We start from the raw sequence: 9,403 nt of genomic DNA on the forward strand, positions 1-9,403 counted from the left end.
ACTGAAGTGGGTTGCCATTTCCTTCTCCAATGCATGAAAGTGAAAAGTGAAAGGGAAGTCGCTCAGTCGTGTCCGACTCTTAGCGACCCCATGGATTGCAGCCTAACAGGCTCCTCTGTCCATGGGATTTTCCAAGCAAGAGTACTGGAGTGGAGTGCCATTGCCTTCTCCATCACTTAGCATAATGCCCTTCAAATCCATCCATGTTGCTACAAATGGCAATATTTCGTTCTTTTTTATGGCTGAGTAATATTCCATTGTATACGTGTACCACATTTTCTTTATCATCTCTTGATGGACACTTAGGTTGACTTCCATATCTTTCCTGCCAACTTCTTGGCCATTGCCATGGCCCTGCCTCCTGGGAAATGGCTGAGCCACCACACCAAGACTATCAGACTCTCCTCAAGTCCAGATTCAAGATAAGAAAGCCAGCCCCTCTCTCACTCTGCCTAATCAAGCCCGACTTCACATATATGGCTCACTGGTGGGGACCCTGTGGGAGTAACTCCCTTACAGAAGCCCCAGCCTCTAGGAACAGGTTGATGGCCTCCCTGCTGGACCACAGCAGGGATACAGCAGCTTAGTGCAACACAACAAGCCCACACCCGATCAGGAGGAACCCACGCAGCAGCCGCAGGAGCCAGGGCTGTGGGGGTGTGGCAAGGGGACTGTCTCCCTGCAGTGGAGGAGGGGCAGCAGAGAAGGTGAGCAAGATGAATCAAATGGTTCAAAGTCAGCCACAGACTGGAATAGAAGACTGGCCCAAAATGCTCCACTGAGTCCCCCACCTACATTGCCCAGAGAGTTCTGCTCTCCCTAAGCCCCCAAAGGGTGCTTTAATAGCTGTTTCCCTATGAAGCCAAATGTGTATGCAGTGTTTCCTAATAAAATGCAAAGGCTGTCTGAGGCACTCCAGCCCCTCTTTTGGCTCTGAGGTGTAATTAATACATAAATTAAGCTCCTACAGCCTTACAAATGCCCAGGAAAAAAAAAAAGAAAAATATAATTAGCTTGCCTGTATGACTCAATCTGTCAGCTCTGAGCTAACGCCACATAACAGATCCTGAGGGCTTCGATCCAGTGCTGCTCTTGCCCTGCTCTGGGGAGGTGGGGTTTTTATGGTACCTGTAGGGAGCCAGGGGCTCTGGGCATGGGCATCCCAGCCAGCAGAGGGCTATGAGTGCAGGCACTGCAGGCTGGGGGCCAGGGCAACCAGGTAGCACCCAGGGACCTGCAGAGGTGGCCCCAGGAGATGGCGAGTGGTGGAGAAGGCAGCCCCAGGGACCAGTCTATGCATTGTCCAACTGTGTCCTTCTCTGGGCAGAACTTGCAGCAGGGGTGAGGGGAACAGAGAATTCTACTGAATCTAAGATTCATCTGTCTCTTCTACTCTGTCATCTCTGTCCCATACCATCTACAAGAGAAAGACTGGAAAGGGAAACAGAAGCTGGAGAGGAGAAAGGAGCCATGACCGTAATAGAGTTGATAACCACACACATGATTGTGTGGCATCGAGGGCTTTCTCATAAAGGGTGTCACTGGATAGTCAGCACTCTGGGAAAAGGACAAACACATAGGTTTTTTTCCTTCCACACATTATTTATATTACAAAATCAATATGTGTTTGTTTAAAAAGTATTTCAATAAGAGGATGAAGTAAAAAGTACCCCTAAACATTTCTCCCCCGACTCTCAATCCCCGGGGGATTATATCATTAATAATTTATCCTGTTATTGTGTATTCTTTCTCAGTGCATTAATATTTGGAGCAATAATTACTAAAAGGGAGATGTTGCCTTGCATGTGGTTTGGCAACTTATGGGCTATTCACAGCTGTGCTTGTGCTCAGTCGCTGAGTCGTGTCTGACTCTTTGCAGCCCCATGGACTGCAGACTGCCAGGCTTCTCTGCCCATGGAATTTTCTGGACACAAATACTGGAGTGGGTTGCCATTTCCTCCTCTAGGGGATCTCCCCAACCCAAGGATCGAATCCTCATCTCTTGCATCTCCTGCATTGGCAGGTGAATTCTTTGCCACTAGTGCCATCTGGAAAGCCCTAATTCACAATCACCTGCACCATATTGTGTACACACAGCTCCATCTTACGGTTTTTAGTGACTGCACAGCTGCCAGCATATGAAACAATTTATATATTTTTTATTTATGTTTACCACTTCATTTATGTAGTCTTCTATTAATGGGTTTTTGGCTTATTTCTAAAAGTAAACTTTTTGACTTATAGAAATAATGCTGTGGAGATATTTGGGGATGGTATTATTTTTCTTGAATATTATTTTTCATAAACGCATTTTTTGTTTAAGGCAAAGAAAAGTCTAGCTGAAAGGATTACAGTTCCAAGCAATAAAGGCCCAGCTATTAGAGGCACTGTTCTGATTTTGTAAATTCAATTTCAGTTCAGTTCAGTCACTCAGTCGTGTCCGACTTTTTGTGACCCCATGGACCGCAGCATGCCAGGCCACCCTGTCCATCACCAACTCCCGGAGTTTACTCAAACTCATGTCCATTGAGTTGGTGATGCCATCCAACCATCTCGTCCTCTGTCATCCCCTTCTCCTCCTGCCTTCAATCTTTCCCAGCATCAGGGTCTTTTCAAATGAATCATCTCTTCACATCAGGTGGCCAAAAATTGAAGTTTCAGCTTCAACATCAACATCAGTCCTTCCAATGAACACTTAGGACTGATCTCCTTTAGGATTGACTGGTTGGATCTCCTTGCAGTTCAAGGGATTCTCAAGAGTCTTCTCCAACACCACAGTTCAAAAGCATCAATTCTTCAGCACTCAGCTTTTTTTACAGTCCAACTCTCATATCCATACATGACTACTGGAAAAACCACAGCCTTGACGAGGCGGACCTTTGTTGGCAAAGTAATGTCTCTGCTTTTTAATGTTCTGTCTAGGTTGGTCATAACTTTCCTTCCAAGGAGTAAGCGTCTTTTAATTTCATGGCTGCAGTCACCATCTGCAGTGATTTTAGAGCTCCCAAAAATAAAGTCAGCCACTGTTTCCACTGTTTCTCCATCTACTTGCCATGAAGTGGTGGGACCGAATGCCATGATCTTAGCTTTCTGAATGTTGAGCTTTAAGCCAACTTTTTCACTCTCCTCTTTCACTTTCATCAAGAGGCTCTTTAGTTCTTTTTCTCTTTCTGCCATAAGGGTGGTGTCATCTGCATATCTGAGGTTATTGATATTTCTCCTGGTAATCTTGATTCCAACTTGTGCTTCATCCATCCCAAAATTTCTCATGATGTATTCTGCATGTAAGTTAAATAAGCAGGGTGACAATATACAGCCTTGATGTACTCCTTTTCCTATTTGGAACCAGTCTGTTGTTCCATGTCCAGTTCTAACTGTAGTGTCTTGACCTGCATACAAATTTCTCAAGAGGCAGGTCAGGTGGTCTGGTATTCCCAGCTCTTTCAGAATTTTCCACAATTTATTGTGATCCACACAGTCAAAGGCTTTGGCATAGTCAATAAAGCAGAAATAGATGTTTTTCTGGAACTCTCTTGCTTTTTCCATGATCCAGCAGATGTTGGCAGTTTGATCTCTGGTTCCTCTGCCTTTTCTAAAACCAGCTTGAACATCTGGAAGTTCACGGTTCACGAATTGCTGAAGCCTGGCTTGGAGAATTTTGAGAATTACTTTGTTAGCATGTGATATGAGTGCAATTATGCGGTAGTTTGAGCATTCTTCGGCATTGCCTTTCTTTGGGATTGGAATGAAAACTGACCTTTTCCAGTCCTGTGGCCACTGCTGAGTTTTCCAAATTTGCTGGCATATTGAGTGCAACACTTTCACAGCACATGCAACCCAAATACTCTTTTCTAAACTAGCATTTGGGTTATGTGTTCCCCAACTGGACAAGAAGGGCAAAGGAAAACTATACAGACTTCTAATCTACTGATTCTGCTCTTTGGATCCAACACCAAGCTGGCTGAGCCCTTGCTGGTTTGTCTGGAAGTCGCTGACCCACCACTGAGGGACATGGGCCAAATTACACTACACACAAGAAGAGTGAGGTGGGAGACAGCAGGTCACCTGGGCAAGGGCAGGCACCCACAACTTCAAAACTCCTTCAAAACTCCTCGTGAAAGGGATAATCCCTGTGGGAGGCACAGCTCACCAAGTCACAGGCCCTCCAGTCCCTGTTGTAGCTGAGCAAGGTGGTCATATCCTCCTTGTTCTGTTCAAAGTCAAAGATCTGGAAGTTCTCAGCAATGCATTCAAGTGTCACCAACTTGGGGATCACGATCAAGTTCCTCTGCATGGGGAGTCAGATTAGCACCTGGGCAGTGGCTTTGATCCTGGGATCCTCCAGTATGGAAGGGTCTTCGGGCTTGGCCCAAGGGCCTGTTGGGAGAGCCTAGGGGACTGTAGGCAGTCACTGCAATGCCTTTGGAGTTGCAATACTGCATTAACTTCTCCTGAGTGAGGTATGGGTGGCACTTGATCTGGTTAACCACCGGCTTGTATTTTAAGCCAGGTTTGTTTAAGATCTTCTCCACTTGGAGATGGTTAAAGTTGGAGACTCCAATAGCTTTCACCAGCCCTTCATCCACCAGCTCTTCCATGGCTGTCCAGGTATCCATGAAATCTTTCTCACTGGGAATCACATTGCAGTCCTCATCCAATGGGAAGAGTCTTTCCCAGTCTTGAAGCCCGTGGGCCAGTGGATGAGGTAGAGGTCCAGGTAGTCCAGCTTTAGCTTCTGGCAGGCACCTTTCACCAGGTCCTTGTGCAATATGCACCACAGTTTGCTGACAATGAAAAAGTCCTCACACTTCATGACCTTCTCCTGGAGCTTTGCCTGGAGGGCCAACCCCATCTTGTTCTCGTTCTGGTACATGTGGGCACAGTCAATGTGATGGTACCTAAGGTCAGTCACCACCTTCACAGCCTCCGTCACTTTGCCTGGAAGGGACTTCCAGGTGCCCAGCCCAAAGATGGACATCTTTGTGCCAGTGTAGAGCACAATGTGGTTGGCCATGACTGCTGAGATCCACTGACTGGGATCAGAGGACCATCGTACATATTTTTTTTAATAATTTTATTTATTTTGCTATTGTTGTTTAGGTGCTCAGTCATGTCTGATTCTTTGCGACCCCGTGGACTGCAGCACATCAGGCTTCCATGTCTTTCACCATCTCCAGAGCTTTCTCAAACTCATGTCCGTTGAATTGGTGATGCCATCCAATCATCTTGTCTTCTGTCATCTCTTCTCCTCCTGCCTTCAATCTTTCCTAGCATCAGGATCTTTTCTAATGAGTCAGTTCTTCGAATCAGGTGGCCAAAGTACTGGCACTTCAGCTTCAAGATCAGTCCTTTAGGGTTGATTTCCTTTAGGATTGACTAGTTTGATCTCCTTGCTCATTTTGGCTGCTCTGGATCTTGGAAGCTGTGCAGGCTTTTCTCTAGTTGCAGTGAGTGGGGGCTACTCTCCATTTGCAGCGCACAGGCTTCTCCCTGTGGTGGCTTCTCTCGTTGCAGAGCACAGGCTCTAGAATGCAGGCCCAATAGTTGTGGTGCAGGGGCTTAGCTGCTCTGTAGCATGTGGGATCTTCCTGCGACAGGGATCAAACCCATGTTCCAGCACTGGCAGTGGATTCTTTACTAGTGAGCTACCAGGGAAGCCCCTTTCTTACATTTTTTTAAAGACTTTAATTTTTAGAGCAGTTTTATGTTCCCAGTAAAATTGAGAGAAAGGTACAGAGGTTTCTCAAGTGCCCCTGCCCCACATGTACACAGCTTCCCCAATTAGCAACATCCTCCACCAGAGTTGTGTGCTTCTTACCAATGATGAACCTACACTGACACATCATTATCATCCAAAGTCCATGGTTTACATGAAGATGTAGTCTTGGTATTGTACATCTTATGGGTTTGGACAAACAGATAATGCCTGTTACCACCATCAGAGTAAAGACAGAATATTTTCACTGCCCTAGAATTTCTCTGTGCTCAGCCTCTGTTTTTCTTTTGTTTAAAGATAGAAATAAAACAAGAGCTAGGAAGATCAAGTGACTTTCCTGGGGGTTACACAACCAGAAAGTGACAAATCCTACCTTGAATTCATCTCTTCTGACTCCATACCCAGTTTTTTTTTTTTTTTTTTTCATCGAGCCATGTGGATAGGGGAGCAGGAGACAGCACAGGCAGGAAGAAGAGAGAGGGCTGTTGGGGAGGGGGAAAGGGGTGGAAATTTCCAGAAAAGAGGCAAGGAAAATCAAGAGGGGCTGAGGATGAAGTAATAAAAGGGGCCACAAATAATTATCCTAAAAAATGGTTGAAAATATTTAAAAAGCAACATTTGTTAAAGCAGTTCCTTGCAATCTTTTATATAATTACGAAACATTGGAGCCATCATAGTGTTGTTATCCAGGGAGATTTAGTCCATGATTGAAGACCCGCTGGAGGGAGCCCTGTACAAGATCACAATGGTCATCCCCAAAATGACAGAGCAGCATGGTGAAGGGCTGGGGTGAGGTCTGCTCTGGGGCTTCCCAGGTGGCACTAGTGGTAAAGAACCTGCTTGCCAATGCAGGAGACGATGATAGGCACAGATTCAATCCCAGAGTTGGGAAGATCCCCTGGAGGAGGGCAGAGCAACTCATTCCAGTATTCCTGCCTGGAGAATCCCATGGACAAAGGAGCCCGGCAGGCTACAGTCCATGGGGTTGCAAAGAGTCAGACACAACTGAAGTGACTTAGCACACACGCACATGGTTGGCTTGGGGCTGGGGGGTAAACAGAATACAAAATTGTATGTAATGAATTAAAAGTCTTTAAAGACGTACATGTGAACAAGAGCAGATAAGATGGGGGAAATGAAAGAAGTTGTTTTTACAGTGATGATCTTGGATAGGTATGGTCCTTGCTCCACCAGTTTCTTTTCCTGCTGTGATAAGGCATCTTTGCATACCCTCAGCCCTGTGAGGTCTGGTCCAGGAACTGTAACCATCTCCCCCAGCCCAGAATCATCTCTCTGCAGTGTTTTCAGAGCCCAGACCAAGGATGGGGATGAGGGGCAGGGAAAAGCCTCCCATCTCTGAGGTCATCTTTGTCATGGGGGAAGCAAACATCTGACCTAGCTGGGCTGTCAAAGAACAGATCTGGGTAGCTAGGAGATGTCCTCCATTAATGGACCACCTCCCTCCCAACTCCCAGGTGATGACAGCTCCCTTCGCTGAGAGAGGAACAAGGAAATCCAGTGACTGGAGGATAAATCCTGAAATGATGGGGGCAGGCTAACCCCAGGCCAATTGTCCTGGAAAGGAAAGGTGACAGGAGAGCAGGGCAAGATTCTTCTAGAAGTATCCTGATATTTGCATGTCCTTATAGCACGTGTACTATTGTTCACTTAATGTTTATATCAACTCCCTTTTAAAGATGTTTTGGTTAACCATAATGAGGTACCATCTCATGCCAGTCAGAATGGCTGCTATCAAAAAGTTTACAAACAATAAATGCTGGAGAGGGTGTAGAGAAAAGGGAATCCTCTTTCACTTTTGGTGGGAATGCAAACTAGTACAGCCACTATGGAGAACAGTGTGGAGATTCCTTAAAAAACTGGAAATAGAACTGCCATACGACCCAGCAATCCCACTGCTGGGCATACACACCGAGGAAACCAGTATTGAAAGAGACACATATACCCTAATGTTCATCACAGCACTGTTTATAATAGCCAGAACATGGAAGGAACCTAGATGTCCATTAGCAGATGAATGGATAAGAAAGCTGTGGTACATGTACACAATGGAGTATTACTCAGCCATTAAAAAGAATGCATTTGAATCAGTTCTAAAGAGGTGGATGAAACTGGAGCCTATTATACACAGTGAAGTAAGTCAGAAAGAAAAACACCAATACAGTATACTAACGCATATATATAGAATTTAGAAAGATGGTAACAATGACCTTATATGAGAGACAGCAAAAGAGACACAGGTGTATAGAACAGTCTTTTGGACTCTGTGGGAGAAGGTGAGGGTGGGATGATTTTAGAGAATAACATTGAAACATGTATATTATCATATGTGAAACAGATTCCAGTCCAGGTTCAATGCATGAGACAGGGTGCTCAGGACTGGTGCACTGGGATGACCCTGAGGGATGGGATGGGGAGGGAGGTGGGAGGGCATTCAGGACGGGGAACACATGTACAACCATGGCTGATTCATGTCAGCGCATGGCAAAAACAACTACACTATTGTAAAGTAATTGGCTTCCAATTAAAAAAATAAATAAAAAATAAATAAAAATGTTTTGGTTGTACTGGGTATTCATTGCTATGCACAGACTTTCTCTAGTTGCGATAAGTGAGGGCTCCTCTCTTGATGCAGTGCACAGGCTTCTCATTGTGGTGGCTTCTCTTCTTGCAGAGCACAGGCTCTAGGGTACATGGGCTTTTGTAGTTGTGGCCCATGGGGTCTAGAGCATGGGCTCAGTAGTTGAGGCACATAGGCTTAGTTGCCCCACAACATGAGAAATCTTCCCAGACCAGGGAAGATTCTTAACCACTGGATGACCAGGGAAGTCCTCAACTACCTTTTAATTAAATACTTTCATCTGTTCAAAAATACCTACCCTAAATGGAAAACCATAAAACTATTAGTAATAAATGAAAAAAAAAATTCTCCCATAATCTTCTCACTTAGCTCCAGTGGCTTGGGCACCATGCTTTGGAAATGCTCATGAACTGAGAAGTACAGGGAGGAGCTTTGGAATTCAGCAGACTGGGGTTCACCATCAAGGAGCAGATGTTGACTTCTCCAGCCTCAGTTTCCACACCAGTAACAGTACACCTTCTTCTAAAGAGTCAGTGAAGCCACAAAAAAGTTCATAGCTCAAAATGGTAGCCATACTGGACCTTCTCAGCAAGAAGTCAAAATAAGACAAAGTTCCTTTCTATTCCTGAACCCAGAGCTCTTTGTATACAGAGAAAAGAAGACAAGATGAGTTGGTGGGGGTGGTTGCTCGTCTTCCCAGTCCAGGTCTAATGGGCCATCAGCATTTCTCTTGGACACTGATAAAGGAGGAAAACTCAAAGCTCAATACAAGGCATGACATCTCAGCCACTGCCAGCCTCCCCACAGGGAACAAACTTTGTGTGCTTCAGTAGCCACCCACCTGTCACTTCCCCTCAAGCCTTCTTCAAGCCCACTTGAAGCTTCTTAGCTTCATGATCTAATCCTCTGGTTATCTCTGCTTTCTCTGATGTAATTTCCAAAACATGTCCAGTTTTTCTGCTGTCTACTCACTTTCCATCCTGGGCAAGGACCCTTTGGGAGGCTTCTACCTGGCTGTCCTTTGCTGCCCCCAGATCAGTCCATATCCACCACCCCCCTCCAGAGTGGTGAAGACTCTGCCTCACTCA

The 9,403-nt window shown here is 45.5% G+C and overlaps 1 pseudogene; it reads right to left on the reverse strand.

Annotated features, from left to right (window-relative positions):
* Nucleotides 1–4,102: 4,102 nt before the first annotated feature.
* LOC109576675 (aldo-keto reductase family 1 member B1-like) lies at nucleotides 4,103–5,014 on the reverse strand (annotated as a pseudogene).
* Nucleotides 5,015–9,403: the final 4,389 nt, after the last annotated feature.

Source organism: Bos indicus, chromosome 2 (assembly GCF_029378745.1).
Source record: "Bos indicus isolate NIAB-ARS_2022 breed Sahiwal x Tharparkar chromosome 2, NIAB-ARS_B.indTharparkar_mat_pri_1.0, whole genome shotgun sequence".
NCBI lineage: Eukaryota > Metazoa > Chordata > Mammalia > Artiodactyla > Bovidae > Bos > Bos indicus.